Source organism: Petaurus breviceps, unplaced genomic scaffold, assembly GCF_028583685.1.
Source record: "Petaurus breviceps papuanus isolate PSGF00001 unplaced genomic scaffold, PetGlider_PUasm1.0 185, whole genome shotgun sequence".
Taxonomy (NCBI): Eukaryota; Metazoa; Chordata; class Mammalia; order Diprotodontia; family Petauridae; genus Petaurus; species Petaurus breviceps.
The window spans coordinates 27,558,110-27,572,618 of record NW_027185797.1 but is presented as its reverse complement, the minus strand read 5'-3'; the positions used below and the strand labels follow the sequence as shown (position 1 = coordinate 27,572,618).

Below are 14,509 nucleotides of genomic sequence, written 5' to 3'. Positions count from 1 at the left end.
AACGTTAATCTGTGGTTTCTACATCAACTTGCAGCCATAGGGATATGCTTTCATTTTATTTGACCCCACTGCAGTTGGTGGTTGGTTAGTTGTGACCCCATTTGGGATTTTCTTGGCAGAGATACTGGGGTGATTTGCTATGTCCTCCTCCACATTTTACAGATGAGGAAACTGAGGCAAGCAGGGTGAAGTGACTTGCCCAGGGTCACACAGCTGGGAAGCGTCTGAGGCCAGATTTGAACTCACATACTGACTCTTCCTGACTGCAAGAGCAGTGCTTTGTGCACTGTGGCAGCCCCTAGCGGCCCTCATTCCAGTTTACACTAACTCTAAACTTGTGGCTTCTGCCTCCTTACCCCCAGTTTCCAGTTCTGCCCCCAGAGGCCAGGCAGAACAAAGCTTTCCCCCAAAGCTGGTAACAATTATTGTTCTTGGACTTCCTCTGATTTTCTAGGGTGGTTGGCTGTCACAGCCTGGCAGAATAAGCAGACAGCTTTCTCTCCCCTCCCCGCATCAGTTCCGCCTTTTTCTCTTCTTTCAGGAGACGATTCGCATTTCAGATTTTCCCCTCACTAAGATTTTTTCTCCTTGATATTAAACCAGATCCATCTTCCTTATGCCCACTACACTGCACAGAATGGCAAGGAGCATAGCAGGGCAATCCTGTGGGTGTATTTGTGGATTAGGACCAGGGTGGCCCCACGCATTCACTCCTTGAACTAGAAAATGCCCCTGTGCAAGGCTGCTTGGGAGAAGCTTTGGTTTCATTCTGGACACCCAAATCTAAATGAACTGAATTAGCTTGACCACTGCTAGAGATCGTCTGATTCAGGGCCTAGAACAGACAACCCCGGTTATAAATACAGAGTCCATGAGAAATTCTCCTTACTCAAATTCACCTTACCTTTCTGAGCCTGTTTCCTCATCTGGAAAATGGGAGAATAATATGTGAATTACCCACCCCACAGGCTCAAGAGAAATGATGTCTATAAAGCATTTAACAAACTCCAAAGGGGCAGATAGGTTGTGCAGTGGATAGAGCACTGGCCCTGGAGTCAGGAGGACCTGAGTTCAAATCTGGCCTCAGACATATAACACAGAAAAACTAGCTGTGTGACCTTGGTCAAGTCACTTAACCCCAATTGCCCCACCTTGCCCCCTCCAAAAAAAAGCAAAAAACCCCAAAACTCTAAGGCACTTTAGAAGTCAGCTTTTATCATAATAAATATTATAGAAATAACTAACATATAGTCATATCCTCACATACCATATGTTGATATTTATAATTATATATAGATATAATGTATATTAATACTTACATATAATATGTATATAATAGACCCAAAGCATTTTAGAAGTTATCTGTCATCATATATAATGAATATACTTATATTTGTATATATTATGTATGCATATTTATAATTAATATATTCATATATGATATAGCCCCCAAAGCACTTTAGGAATATCTGCTATTATTATTATTACATAAACTTTATTGGATTTTTTAAAGAACTAGAATATTTCTTCACCTGCCTGGTGGTTACCTAGAGAGTGACTTTTTCCAGAGAAGACATGAGAACCTGGATTTTGGTTAAAATATAGTTCAAATTTGGTTAAAAAAAAAGCTGCGGACTGCAGCAAGAAGTAATCCCCAAAGCTGGGCAGTAACAATGATGGCTGAAAGGAGTATTGGTGGGGGTGGGTGACAAGGGTGCGTCTCTGGTGCTCTGGTGGGGCTTCGACCCTCGATGCTGAAGTGATCATGTACTCTGTATTAGATTTTCTGCCTCCTTACCTTACAGACATGTTGAGCTTGGGGTCCACTCAAAACCTTTATCTTTTTCAGAGCAACTGACATGTCACCCTGCCTTATCTCATACTTGTAAAGTTGATATTTTATACCCAAGTGCAAGACTTTACATTTATCCCTAAATAATCATAGCTAGAATTTTAGCTAAAATAACTAAAAAAAATGGCTAATGATAGCTAGAATTTTCATAGTACCTTAAGGTTTGCAAAAAGCTTTATAAATGTTATCTCACTTTATCTTCACAGCCCTTGGAGGTAGAAATTATTATCATTCCCTTTTAACAAGTGAGAAAACTGAGCCAGAAGGTGGTTAAGTGACTTGTCCAGGGTCATACAGCTAGGAAGTGTCAGAAGCTAGATTTGAGCTCAGGTCTTCCTGACTCCAAGTCTAGGGTTCCACTCACAGTGATCATTATTCTAACTTGGCAGATCCTTCTGGAACCTGACTTTGGAGCCTGATACTGGCCTAATACCACTGTGTGAGATATTCAGACACAGGCCATTTGCAGATTTGATGAAGATACTAACTGCCTTTATCCAAGCCAGCACAGGTAGCTGGGGCACTCTACTGGGAGACCTCCTGCCTCAATGACATTGAACCATTAACAACCACTCTTTGAGTAGGTCTGAATTCCTCTGATAGTATTACTGTCTAATTCCCATCTCTCCATCTCCTTCACAAAATGAGCATGAGATATTTTTACCAAAAGCTTTGCTAAAACCTAGCCACAGTGCTGTTCTTATCTACTCATTTAATAACCCTGTCAAACGAAGAAATAAGGTTAGTGTGGCACGACCCTTTCTTGACAAGGCCACTGTGGCCCTTTGTAATCATTGCTGCCCTTTCTGAATTTGTACAAACAATCTCTTTACTGACCCATTCCAGGATTTTCCTATTATTTTTCTCTACCTTTTTAAAAAATCAGGACAACATTTGCCCTTCTCCAATCTCATGGCATATTTCCTGTTTCCCATGATCTTTCACATGTCACTGGCAGTGGCTTAGTAATAAATTCTGCCACCTTTTTTAGGACCCAAGGATATGTGTTCCCTCTCGGCCAGGTGACTACATGTGAACGACAACAACATTTTGGTTTGCAGAAATGTTTGACAGCCATTATCCTGTGAAACCTTTGAGGTAAGTATGATGGGTAATATTGTCCCCATTTCAAATAATAATAATAACAATAAAAGTTAGCATCGATATGGTGCTTTAAGGTTTGCAAAATGTTTTACACACGTTTTCTCATTTTATCCTCTGGGAAGCAGGTGCTACTATTGTCCTCATTTTACAGATGAAGAAACTGAGGCAGAAGTTAGGGGACTTGACCAAGGTCATATAGCTAGTAAATGTTTGGGAGAGGATTTGAACAGAGGACTTCCCCTTGTTCATCCTTTGTTCCGCCTAGATGCAATAGGAGGGAGGCTTTATTTCAGGACAGTCGGGCAGTAAGTGTCTGAGGCAGGATTTGAGCCCAGCTCTTACCAGGTTCACCCCTCAGACTTCCTGTCAAAGGCACTGTGCTTAGTGGTTGCCTCTTTGTGTAAGAGACAAGACTAGCAGCCAGGAAGGAACATCCTCTTTGTGCTGGATAATCACCGAGGATACCTCATTTCCTTTTCTCCATAGTTCTCAGAACCTTCTGTTTTCTAAATGAATGACTCCTGCTCCTGGCCACCTCCTCAGACTTCCCATCCTCACCTGGCTGGATGTGGAGACCCCCTCTTGTCCCTTTCTTCCCAACTAAGTTCAGGAAAGATCCACTCCCCGGTCCTGGGCAGCTGATGAGATGGACAGACACTAAGGAGGCCCTGGCAGCTGTTTTTCCTGCTGCTTTCCTGGGTCCTTCCCTCCGAGTCCATCTGGCGGCTGTCCTCAGGAGCTCTCTGGCCTGCAGCTGTGTCAATGAGCAGGCCAAGGTCAGCTGGGCCCTTCTCCGCCAGCGTTTACAGTATCAGACCCCTTGAGAGCTGCCCACGGGGTGCCTGCTGTCTCTTCGTCCTGTCCCACAAAAACTTTCAATGGGGGAAGACGGTTTTCTGGTCCAAGGATGGATGGAACTTCAAATTCCAGAAATTCTTTCATTGCAGAAGAAAAGCAGCCTGGTGTAGCAGGGACAGGAAAACCTAGGTACAAATTTGGCCCTTCCTAGCTGTGTGGCTCTGGGCCAGTCACTTAATGTTTCTGGGCTTTAGACCACTCTCTAGGCCTTGCTTGTTTCACATTTGTGACGATGTGCTTGGATTTACCCACACAGAGGCCTCTTGCACCACCTGGGACCTCCTTACTCTGGAATGCCTGTTTACTCCTGTGACCTTCCCAGCCTTGACATCCCTCGACCAAGTGGGCTCCTTTTTTCATTGTGAGTCCCTACTAGGCCTCCATTTTGGGGAGGAGTCCAGGCCAACCAGCCTTCCTTCCAGACTTTAATGCCGTTTCCCCTCTCCCCTGGGCACCTTCTTTCCTGTTTACCTCTTTGGAGGGTGTTGTCTTCCCCCATTAGAACGTTCTTGAGGGAGGACCTTTCCTAGGTCCTTTGCATCCTTCATTTTCTTACAATGACTCCTTAAGACTGTAACCTGTAGAGCCACATAGGTTTATCACAGGGATCTAAGAGACCATCTCATCCCACCCCCTTCATTTTACACAGGAGGACACTGAGGCTGGAAGGAGCAAGGCGACTGAGGTCATGCATGTAGTAAATAGCAAAGGCAGGATTCGATCTCAGGTCCTTGGACTCAGAGACATCTCTGTTTCCTTCTACCCCACTAGCTCATGGAGGGAACTTCCTCATTGAGGGTTCCCTTTCCTTTTTTTTTTTTTTAATAAGTTTTTATTGATGACATCTGTTTCTTACATCATCGCAGTTGTCCTGAGATCCCTCCCCCCGGCCAGCCCTGGGAGTTCCCTTTTCTAATAAAATCTCCCATCTGGTGAAACAACAGCAGTTTGGTTTACACTGAGGCCAGTTTTCTCAAAGGAGCCGGGCTCAGCCATCAGTGCAATTTATCCAGAGAAATGGCAGGAGCCCTAACCCCTCAAGGCAGGGTGTAAGCCTTCTCCACTTTGGGAAGGAGAATTGATCCGAGATGTGCTCCTTAGACTCCAGACTCCCCCATCCTGTTTTGTTTCAGTCATGTCTGACTCTCTGTGACCCCATTTAGGGTTTCTTGGTAAAGATACTAGAGTGGAAACTGAGGCAGATAGGATAGAGTGATTGGCCCAGCTAGTAAGGGTCTGAGGCTGGATTTAAACTCGGGTCTTCCTGACTCAAGGCCCCACACTTAATCCACTGTGCCATAGCTGCTTTCCCATCCTCTAAGGGATCCTTTTGTGAGGATTTGGCCAAGAAACCAGTGCTGTTCATTACTTACTCTGTAGGTTTCCATTTTGTTCTTTCTCAGCCTTAAATTCCAAGCTAAAGAATCCCAGCTTTTCTAGTCTGTCCTCACATAACATCCCTATTCCCCTGCCCTCCTCACCATTACCCTCTTCCCTTTCTCTGTTTCTCCATGCCTGAAATGGGATCATAATATTTGCTTTTCATAATGGACACAAACCGAGGAAAGCCTACTTTTAAAGCACACTCTGAGTGGTGAGGTCGTGGACAAGCCCGTTAACAGCACAGAGCCTCAGTTTCCCCTTCCATAAAACAAATCTGATCAAGGTGCCCCTAGTACCTTCCTCCCAGAGTCACAGTGAAGTTCCAGTGAGATCACACGGGTAAGTTGTGTGGCATGTTTTTAGAAATGTCAGTTTTCATCACCGTCACTGAAACATGAGGAGAAATTATCAGGGATCATGATGGCTGGTCCAGACAGAAGGGGCTTTATTAATGTCTTGTCCTTTGGAAATGGGCACCCCCTGTTTCCTGCCAAGCACAGGGGATGAGGCCCATTTGTCCCTGCAGGTCCCAAGCCCAGAGCGTGGAGGCATGCTGGAACACGGGAAAGTAAAGCAGACACAGGCCACTTGTCACCTCCATGATGTACCAAACACCTGCTTGGGAGTGTCCCAGCCAATGCTTGTCTCTGTAACTGTCTGCGTTGATCAGAAGGCCCTGGGTGCAAAGTGGAAGAAACCTTTTTTTCTTTTTCTTTTTCCCCTTATCCTCACAAAAGTAGAAGTTCAAAACTGAGCTAGGAAACCAAACCGAACCAACCAGTCAGTCAACAAGCATTTATTAAACACTGACTATGTGCCAAGACATATGTTAGATGCTAAGGATACAAATATAAAAAATATATAAAAAAGATGTTCCTAGCTTGCAAGGAATGGAGGAGACAGGTCATAAGCATATGCGTGTATGTAGAATATACATACACACATATACACACATACATATTATGTCTTTGGAAGGCATGATGTCAGGCAGACATCTTAGTGTTGGTGTGATGCTGTCACATTACAGAGATCACAGGATCTGAGATTTAGAACTGGAAGGAATCTTGTTTATCTTCTATAGAAGGGAACCAAGGCCTGCTCAGGTGAGGTCAGTTACCCTAGGTCCCATAAAGTGAGCGGGGATTTGGACCAACATCAGATGTTCGTAATACTAACATTCCGTTTTTCTCGGCATTTTCAGTAGTGTTCAAATAGAAAGAGTCTTCGACCAAGTCACTATGTGCTATTAATCTTCTCCCATTTAATGTTCTACAGACTAATGCACAGGTGGATTAAACAGCTGCTTTCTGTAGTTGATTAAAAGTATTAGGATGTCAGCCCTTCTATCTATAGACTCACTGAGAACATCCTTGGTATAATTCCAGTAGCAGACAGAATGATGGCAATGGAATGTACGTCATCCTATTTTCACGTAATTTTCATTTCTTCTGCTAAGAATCTGTATTCTGAAATTTTCAATCTGTGTATCTTGGAAATTATGAGCATTTGACATGGAGATAACTGTAAAAATGTTCTTAAATTTTTACATATTGATGATACGTCAGTGTGATTGTGGGCAATGTTTGGTCTATGATGATGGTCTATTTCTGGGACAGTTTATTAATTGAAATCTCAAGAATGCATTGAATTCTATATTTATAAAATTAGGATTTGTCATCTGTTAGTTTATAAAAACTAGAGAGCTCCTGACATATGAGTCCCTAGCTCAGATCTCAATAGGTATTTAAGTAGGGGCTAAATTTTTGCAGCCTGCAGGGACGTGTTGCCCACTTTCTCCCATTTCCTTCCATACTCTGCATTAATCATTTAGTGCTGGCTCTTTAAGGATAACTGTATGTGATTTCTGGTAGTTATAACCTGGCATTGAATGACTTTCATAAATCTTTCCATATCTATAAACAAATCCACATGACTCAACAATTTGCTTGATACTTCCTTATTGAAGTATCATTGCTTAGGTTCATATGGGTGTCGCCCATCCAGGGCCTTCTGATTCCACTCCTGGATCTTTTCCAAACTTTATCTAAGTGATAAGACACTTCCAATTACATTGGACACATCCAATGGTGTTATCCATTTCCAGACTTTATTACTGCTCAGTGAAATGACTTGTCCCAAAGCATTCCTTAAGTCAGTGGGGCCAAACTCAAATAGAAATGGCCGGCTGCTGATTGAGGAGAAAACCACAAATCAACATTATCTACATTTTTTTTTTGTACTTTTATTTACTTTGTTAAACATTTCCCAATTATGTTTTAAATCTGATTAGGCACACTCAGGAGTGCATTCAATACTTCTTTAGGAGTTCTTACAGAAATCTACTTAATTTGAAAATATTTCTGTAAGTTTCCAATCTGTTTAACGTGTTCTCAATAAACTTTATGCATCCTTTTAAAAAACCCTAGAATTATTATCTTTCTCCAACTGCTTTGGAGTGATGAGCCTGTGGATCACTAATGTTGTACAGGTTTTTGTTAGGACGCTTGCCAGCTTCACTTAGCCCTTTTTACAATTTTCAAAGTATGTGTTAACTAGGATTGTATAGGTGTTGATTGCTTTAAATGTGGGCTTGAGCCTTGGTTTCAGGCCACCAGAAATTCTCTTGTCATTCTTATCCAGGGCTTTTTTTCTTTGTTCTTCAGGCTTGCCTGGAGAAGACCAAGGCATCTGAAAGTAAAACCATCCCCCATTGGTTGTACGTGACCTCTGGATTTGAGCTTGAGGCCTTCAGTCTCTACCTTCCCTTGGCCCTTATCAGGTTTAAATGATATTGGAGGAAGATCCCATCGGATGGAGAAAATTTTGGGTAGAGTCGCATAAGTTATCTGTGTACATTGAATAATTTAATCTTTTGGTATGATTCTCTTAAACTTAGAAGTAACACTTATTTCTGTTTAGGGGAGCCATCATGGCAGAACCAATACAGGTTCTGAAAAATTCCACATTTACTGTTGTCGTTAGTATGAGCAGAGTGAGCAGAGCAGAAGAAAATCAGAAGTTTAAACTAACTGAGGCATGTATGTACACATACACAATATGTATTATATGTATAATGTAGATATACCTATGTAAACTGAGGTCCGCTATAATAGCTCCCATTTATGTAATACTCCCTATGTGCCAAGCATGGTGCTAAGTGTTTTACAATTATTAAATCATTTGACCCTCAAAACCCCCTGGGGAGGTAGTGCTGCTATCATCCCCATTTTACAGACTGTATCCAAGAGAAATGCAATTCTTTGCCCATGGTCACGGAGCTAGTGAGGGTCAGAAATGGGATTTGAACCCAGATCCCTTGCAGCTTCACCAAGTCGGCCAGAAAGGCGTTTGTGGTTTATTCCTAATAGTGAGTGACCTGAGGGCAGAATTAGAGCACATAGAAGAAGGGGGCTCCTTCTCTTGGAGGGGCTGTCCCAGTCTCTTCAGCATCTTCCTGAGGAGCTGCTAGCAGCCCTCAGGGCATGCCACGCTCAGATTCATCGTGCTGCCCTAGGAACTGGATACAGACTTGTCAGGAGGTAGCTTGGCAGGCTTTAAAAAGTGTGTGAACCCCCCCCCCCCCACACATACATTCTCTCTCCCTCTCTCTCCCTCTCTCTCCCTCTCCTCCTCTTCCTTCAAACTCAGCTTGAGGCACAGCCTTCCTTGATGCCCCATTGGAAAGTGCTCTCTCTCCTTCCTCAGGCTTTCCCAGAGTGCTTTGCCCCCTTTTTCTTTCCTTAGTATCTCCACACATTTGGCATGTAGACAGTAGGCTCTTTGAGGGCAAAGACTGTCATTTTTTTGTCTTTATCCTCAGACCCAAGATGGCCCCTTGCACAGACTAGGTGTAGTGCCTTCCCTGAGAGTGCTGCTAATGAGAGGAGAGACCCAAATAGCCACCATCCTAGAGTTCACTATTTGCTGATGTTTGACCTTGGATTTCTGAGATAGCATTTTTAGAAGCTTCTGGGAGGGGAAGAGGAGCTGTTACCCCCTGGGCAAGGAGGAAGGTGGGCAGGGCCAACAACATTCCCAGAAATCCAGGTTCAAACCCACCCTCAACTGAGGAATGCTGGAAGAGTTTGTGTCTCTCCATCTCTGGTCCAGGTGAGAGGTGATGAAGGCCTGATCTAGGTGGTGTGAATGGAGAGGAGACAAATGAGGGAGACGTTGGGGTCACAGACTTGATCATATTTGTTATGGAATTAGATATGGGGGGGGACTCCCTCGATCTATATCCAGAAACATGTAAATGTGGAGAAGGCTTGAGAGATTTGGAAAGGGACAAGGGTCCCAGGGACAGCAAGGGAAAGTACAGTGTCAAACTGAGCTGGCTGACCACAGGGTCGAGATTTTGAAGAGAAGAAGAAAAGTGAGGTCAGAACAGGGGTGTGGTCTGGGAAGGCAGGGAGGGGCATGTCTGGAGGCATGGAGAGTGGAGAGGTCAGTAGGGAATGAGCCCCAGGAGAGCTGGAGGGACAGGACCTCCAAGCAGGATACCTTGGCCAGTCTTCTGAGCAATCAAAGACTTAGTTACTTAATGGATGTTTGAAAAGATGTTAAGAACACTCTGGAAGAGATATGAAGCAGGAGGTTTACTAGCACTCAGTAAATGGGAAGGAATTCCCTCCTCTCCCTGCTCTGAGACTGTTAATATGACCATCAGGCGATTTTCCCCAGCCCTGGAGGGTCTGACCCGGCCTCATGATGTTGAGACAGGAGGAAAATGTGGCCAGTGGAAACCGATTCTATTTTTAACATTATTCTATTTATAAGGAGATTCCACAGTCTCTCGGTAACCTGCTCCATCGACCATTGGGCATAGGACTGAAATGTAAATAGGGCGTGAAGTCATCAGAGCTGGGATGGGTTCTGACTCCGGCGGTTCAAGATGATTGTATAAAGAGAGACAGACAGTCAGAAATGGAGAGACAGAGAGACATACAAATAGAGCGATACAGGGAGACGGAGAGAGGCTGATAGGGAGAGAGACGGAGATCAGTGAGTGGATAGGGACCAAGTTAAATTAAGCTAGATAGTAAAAATGAGAAACAGAAAGGCAGAGTGAATAGGGACACCAGACTTGGGATCTGAATCCTGCCTTAGTCACTTATTAGCTGTGTGACCCTGGGCAAGTCATTTAACCTACTTGTGCCTTTGTTTCCCCATTTGTAAAATGAGCTAGAGAAGGAAATAGCTAGCCTCTCTAGTATCTAAGCCAAGAAGACCCCAAATGGGTTCATGAAGAATCAGAAAACTGAGGCAAACAGAGGTTAAGTGACTTGCCCAGGGTCACACAGCTAGTAAGTATCTGAGGGCAGATTTGAACTCAGCTCTCCCTTACGCCAAGCCTAGTGTTCCATCCACTGAACCACCTGGCTGCCTCTGTCTGTCAGCTCTGAATCTGTGCTCCTGTGGGAAAAGAGTTGACCTTAGCCTAGACAGACCTAAATCCTAGCCCTCCCTCTGTCCCAGAACGATTGTATGATTCTCTGGGCAGCTGTCTAAGACTTTCAGGTTTCAGAGTAGGCCAGAATCCCATTGGTAGAAGGGGTTTTCTTACCCAGGAGTCCTCTATGCTGAGGAAATCCCAAGTCTGATTCATATCCCTAACAAGAAGGTACATTTGTATGGGACCGACTTCAAGGTTTATGGACCACTTTGTTCATACCCACCCTGCAAGGTTTTTCTCATATTAAGAAACTTTGGCCCAGAGAGTGGAATTAAGGCAAGAGCCCATTCCCTCTTACCGCTGACCTTCATCCTGGTCAGCCCTGGGCCCTGGATCCTCTGTATTTTACTCCAGAGCCCTTCTCTCCCTTCCTCCATGACCACCTGGAGCTGAGTCAACCACCTGGGGTAGTGCAGAGAGAATCTTCAACCCAGGCCAGCTGTGGCCAAGTGAGCACTCAGCAGCTGCAGTGCCAGAGTGGCAGAAAACCACAGGCTCCTTTAATTCTGGTCAGTAAGTCAGCAAGCATTTATTAAGAGCCTGCTGTGTCCACAGGCCCTGTATTACCCAGGCCAGGCGACTCCCTGCCCTCCAGGCGTTCACAGCCTAACAGGGAGACACATGCCAAGCCCTGTTACAGGCTGTAGACGTAGCCTGGCTGAACAGGGACACTGAGCAGGGGGGGGGGTTATCAGAATGAAGACAGTCCAGGGGGGCATTTTGTAGGTGGTAGCATTGGGAGCTGGAGCTGAGGAGGGAGAGAAGCTCAGGCATGGAGGGGGGCCCAGGGAAGGTGCCTGGAGTGGGGAGGTGGGATGTCTTGTGCTAATAATGGCCAGTGACACCGGATCAAGGAGCAGGTGGAGGGGACTGTGGTATCAGAAGATTGGCAAGGTAGGAATGAGGGAGGGTGGTTTAGGAAAAGGTTGGCTATGTGGGAGGGCCACATCTCCTGCGCAAACATCTTATCTGTATTCACCCTGCATTTTGTTCTTTTAGAGCTGGAATTTATTCCATGAGATGAGGCTGGAACTGGCCTGGGAAGGCAGGGCCAGGACATGCATGCTGGGTCTGTGCACATGGTACCTCTTTCCTAGCAAGATGAATAACATCCACAGAGAGCACGGTATGTTCATAAACTTAGTGAAATTGAAAAAAATAACTTCTCTGCTTATTTAAAGATGCAAAGAATACAAGAGCTCACAGTATGCATTTCTTGACCCAAAAAAAGCATTTGATTTGGTATAGCAAGCCTCTGCCTTAAAGGGGCCTTAGAACAAGATGTTTACTGTGCTGAAGTCCAGGGTGACGAAAGGCTCCTGGAGGGGGTAGCCCCCAAAGGTGTTTGATGTTGTGGCAGAGATATAGCAGGTATCTCAGGCTAGAATGGAAGAAAACCATTTAATGCCAGTGAAGAAGCCAGCAAGCACTTATTAAGTGCCTGCTGTATACAAGGCACTGTCCTACTAAGGGACGCTCTGTCGATGAGGAGGTTCCATGTGCAATGTTGTGCTGCTTACACCAAGCCCCAGAACACTGTAGGGCTTTCCAAAGTGGGTGAGGAAGGAGCTGGACGGACAGCTCGTGCGTCTGCAGATGGTTCTTGGGCAGACTCTGTGACTGGAGCCTGAGCCAGACACAGAACTGACTGGGAGTCAGAGAGCCCCTTGGCCTGGGTTCCACTTGGGAAATTGTGCAGAACCCTCAAACTCCTCCTGCCATGCAATGCCATTTTTTGGAAACCTTTATTCAGCATATAATATCGAGCACCTACTGTGTTCCAAGTACAGTTCTGGGCCCTGGGGACTCAAGACAAAAACAAAACACTTTCTGCCCTCAAGGAACTCATATTCAGTTGGGGAAACAACACGTATAACTGACCACATTTTTTAACCTCTGTATTTTTTAAGGTTTAGGTTCCAATTTTTATTTTAATATTCATTTAAAGTTTTTTTGAGTTCCATATTCTCTCCTTCCCTGCAGCCCCTCCCCACCCACTGAGAAGGCGAGCAGTATGAGAGCCATTGTACTTGTGAAGTCTTGCAAAACATATTTCCGCCTTAGCTATGATGAAGAAAGGAAGAGGAGGAAGAGGACAAAGCAGAGAAAGCTCAGCAGTCTGCTTCAGTGAGCACTGAGTTCATGAACTCCCTCTGGAGGTGGAGAGCACTTTCCATCTCGTGTCCTTTGGAAGGGTCTTGGATCTCAGGGCTTTCACAGTTACTGTGCATGATGCTGAAACTGTGATTTCACTGATGAAGAGGAATCTCACTCCCCCAAAGATGACTGACTGTTCTTCTTCAGTGAGAGTTGTCTGGGGCACCAGGAAGGTAGGGATCCCATAGCCAGGATGTCTCTGAGACAGGACTTGAACCCAGGCTCTTACTGTACCAGGCTGGCTCTCCAGTGTAGCATATGTATGTACAGAGTGATTTGGGGGAAGGGGAGAGAGAGGATCAAGAGACACTTCAGGCAGGGAATAGCCCTTCAGCATGCCCACAATAACCGTTAACATTTGTAGAGGCTTTGAAGGTTCTGAAGGACTTGACATCTTCTGTTTCAAGGCAGGGTGAGGAGAGAGGGCATTCCAGGTAAGGAGATGGGGGATGGAGCAGCCAGCTGGCCTGAGCAAACAGAGAAGAATATTCAGTAGGCCTAGGGACAGATGGTTCAGGGCTTCACACGCCACAAAGCAGTTTGCTTTTGATTGGACATTCCTGATCAGGAAGCTGTGCTTTAGGAATATCAATATAAGAGACATGTGGTGAACGGATGGGAAAGGGGAGAGCCTGGAGGTGGGGAGACCCATCGAGAGGCTGCTGCCGTGGTCCATGTGGGTGGTAGTAGGTGTGGCCACCATGTGAATATAGATAAGGGGACAAATGGGAGAGACTTTTGGGAGGGAGAATGGGCAGGGCTTAGATCAGCCATAAGGGATGAAGGAAAGAGGGGAGGATGAGTCCAAGCTTTCAAACCTGGGCGATGTGAAGGATGGTGGTCTCAACAGAAACAGGAATGATAGGCAGAAAGCTTATTGGGGTGTTTGTGAAAGTTAAGAGTCCCATGCTAGATGAGTTAAGTTTGAGATGCCCGTGGGACATTCAGAAGAAAATGTTCAGTTGACAATGGCAGAGAAGGGACTGGAGAGGCTGGGGGAGAATCTGTGGATCTGGGAGCCCTGCAGAAAGCTGACAGTTGAACCCACAGGATCTGGTGAGAACTTGGAGAATGCTGGACAAATGCCCCAGCTCTTAATTCTCTTTCCCCACTGACTCCAAACCCCATGGGGCCAAGGACCTTATTCACCTGATGTCCAGACTCCTAGAATTTTATACTTGTGTGGGACCTCAGCAGCAAACATCCATCTATACCCATAATAGAATCCATCCTATGACACACCCAACAAATGGTCATTCATTTTTCCTTGAAAACTTCCAGTGAGGAGACACTGTTAGTTGGACTAGCAGAGTGTTAGGCTGGGTTCAGGATTGTCCAGTGTTGAGGTTGTGGCTGCAGAGCCCACAAGTTCCTTTAGCTCTCAGAATATCTGTTTCCTCATCTATAAAATGGTTATGATGATACTTTGCTCTCTATATATTACGAAGCTATTTTGGAAAAGGAAAGTGCTACGTAGAGTGGACAGCTCCTGAAACTACAACCACCCCCTCCTTTTTATATATGGGGAAATTTAAGCTTAGAAGCCCAATGTGTAAGCTCACAGAGCCAAGAGTAAAACCCACATTTGACTCTTAGTCTTTCTGATACACCAGGCTATTGCTCTCTCTCTCTCTGTCTCTCTCTGTCTCTCTCTGTCTCTCTGTCTCTCTCTCTCTCTCTCTCTCTCTGTCTCTCTGTCT

At 45.0% G+C, this 14,509-nt stretch overlaps 1 long non-coding RNA gene across 2 annotated transcripts; it reads left to right on the top strand.

Annotated features, from left to right (window-relative positions):
* Positions 1-2,817: 2,817 nt before the first annotated feature.
* On the top strand, positions 2,818-14,494 carry LOC138161483 (uncharacterized). Of its 2 annotated transcripts, XR_011168382.1 has the most exons (6): positions 2,829-2,950; positions 6,473-6,609; positions 7,861-8,024; positions 8,117-8,235; positions 11,652-11,778; positions 12,636-14,494. It is a non-coding gene; the product is annotated as an uncharacterized lncRNA (long non-coding RNA). The 2 variants fall into 2 exon arrangements; XR_011168381.1 differs by lacking the exon at positions 6,473-6,609 and having other exon boundaries at positions 2,818-2,950.
* Positions 14,495-14,509: the final 15 nt, after the last annotated feature.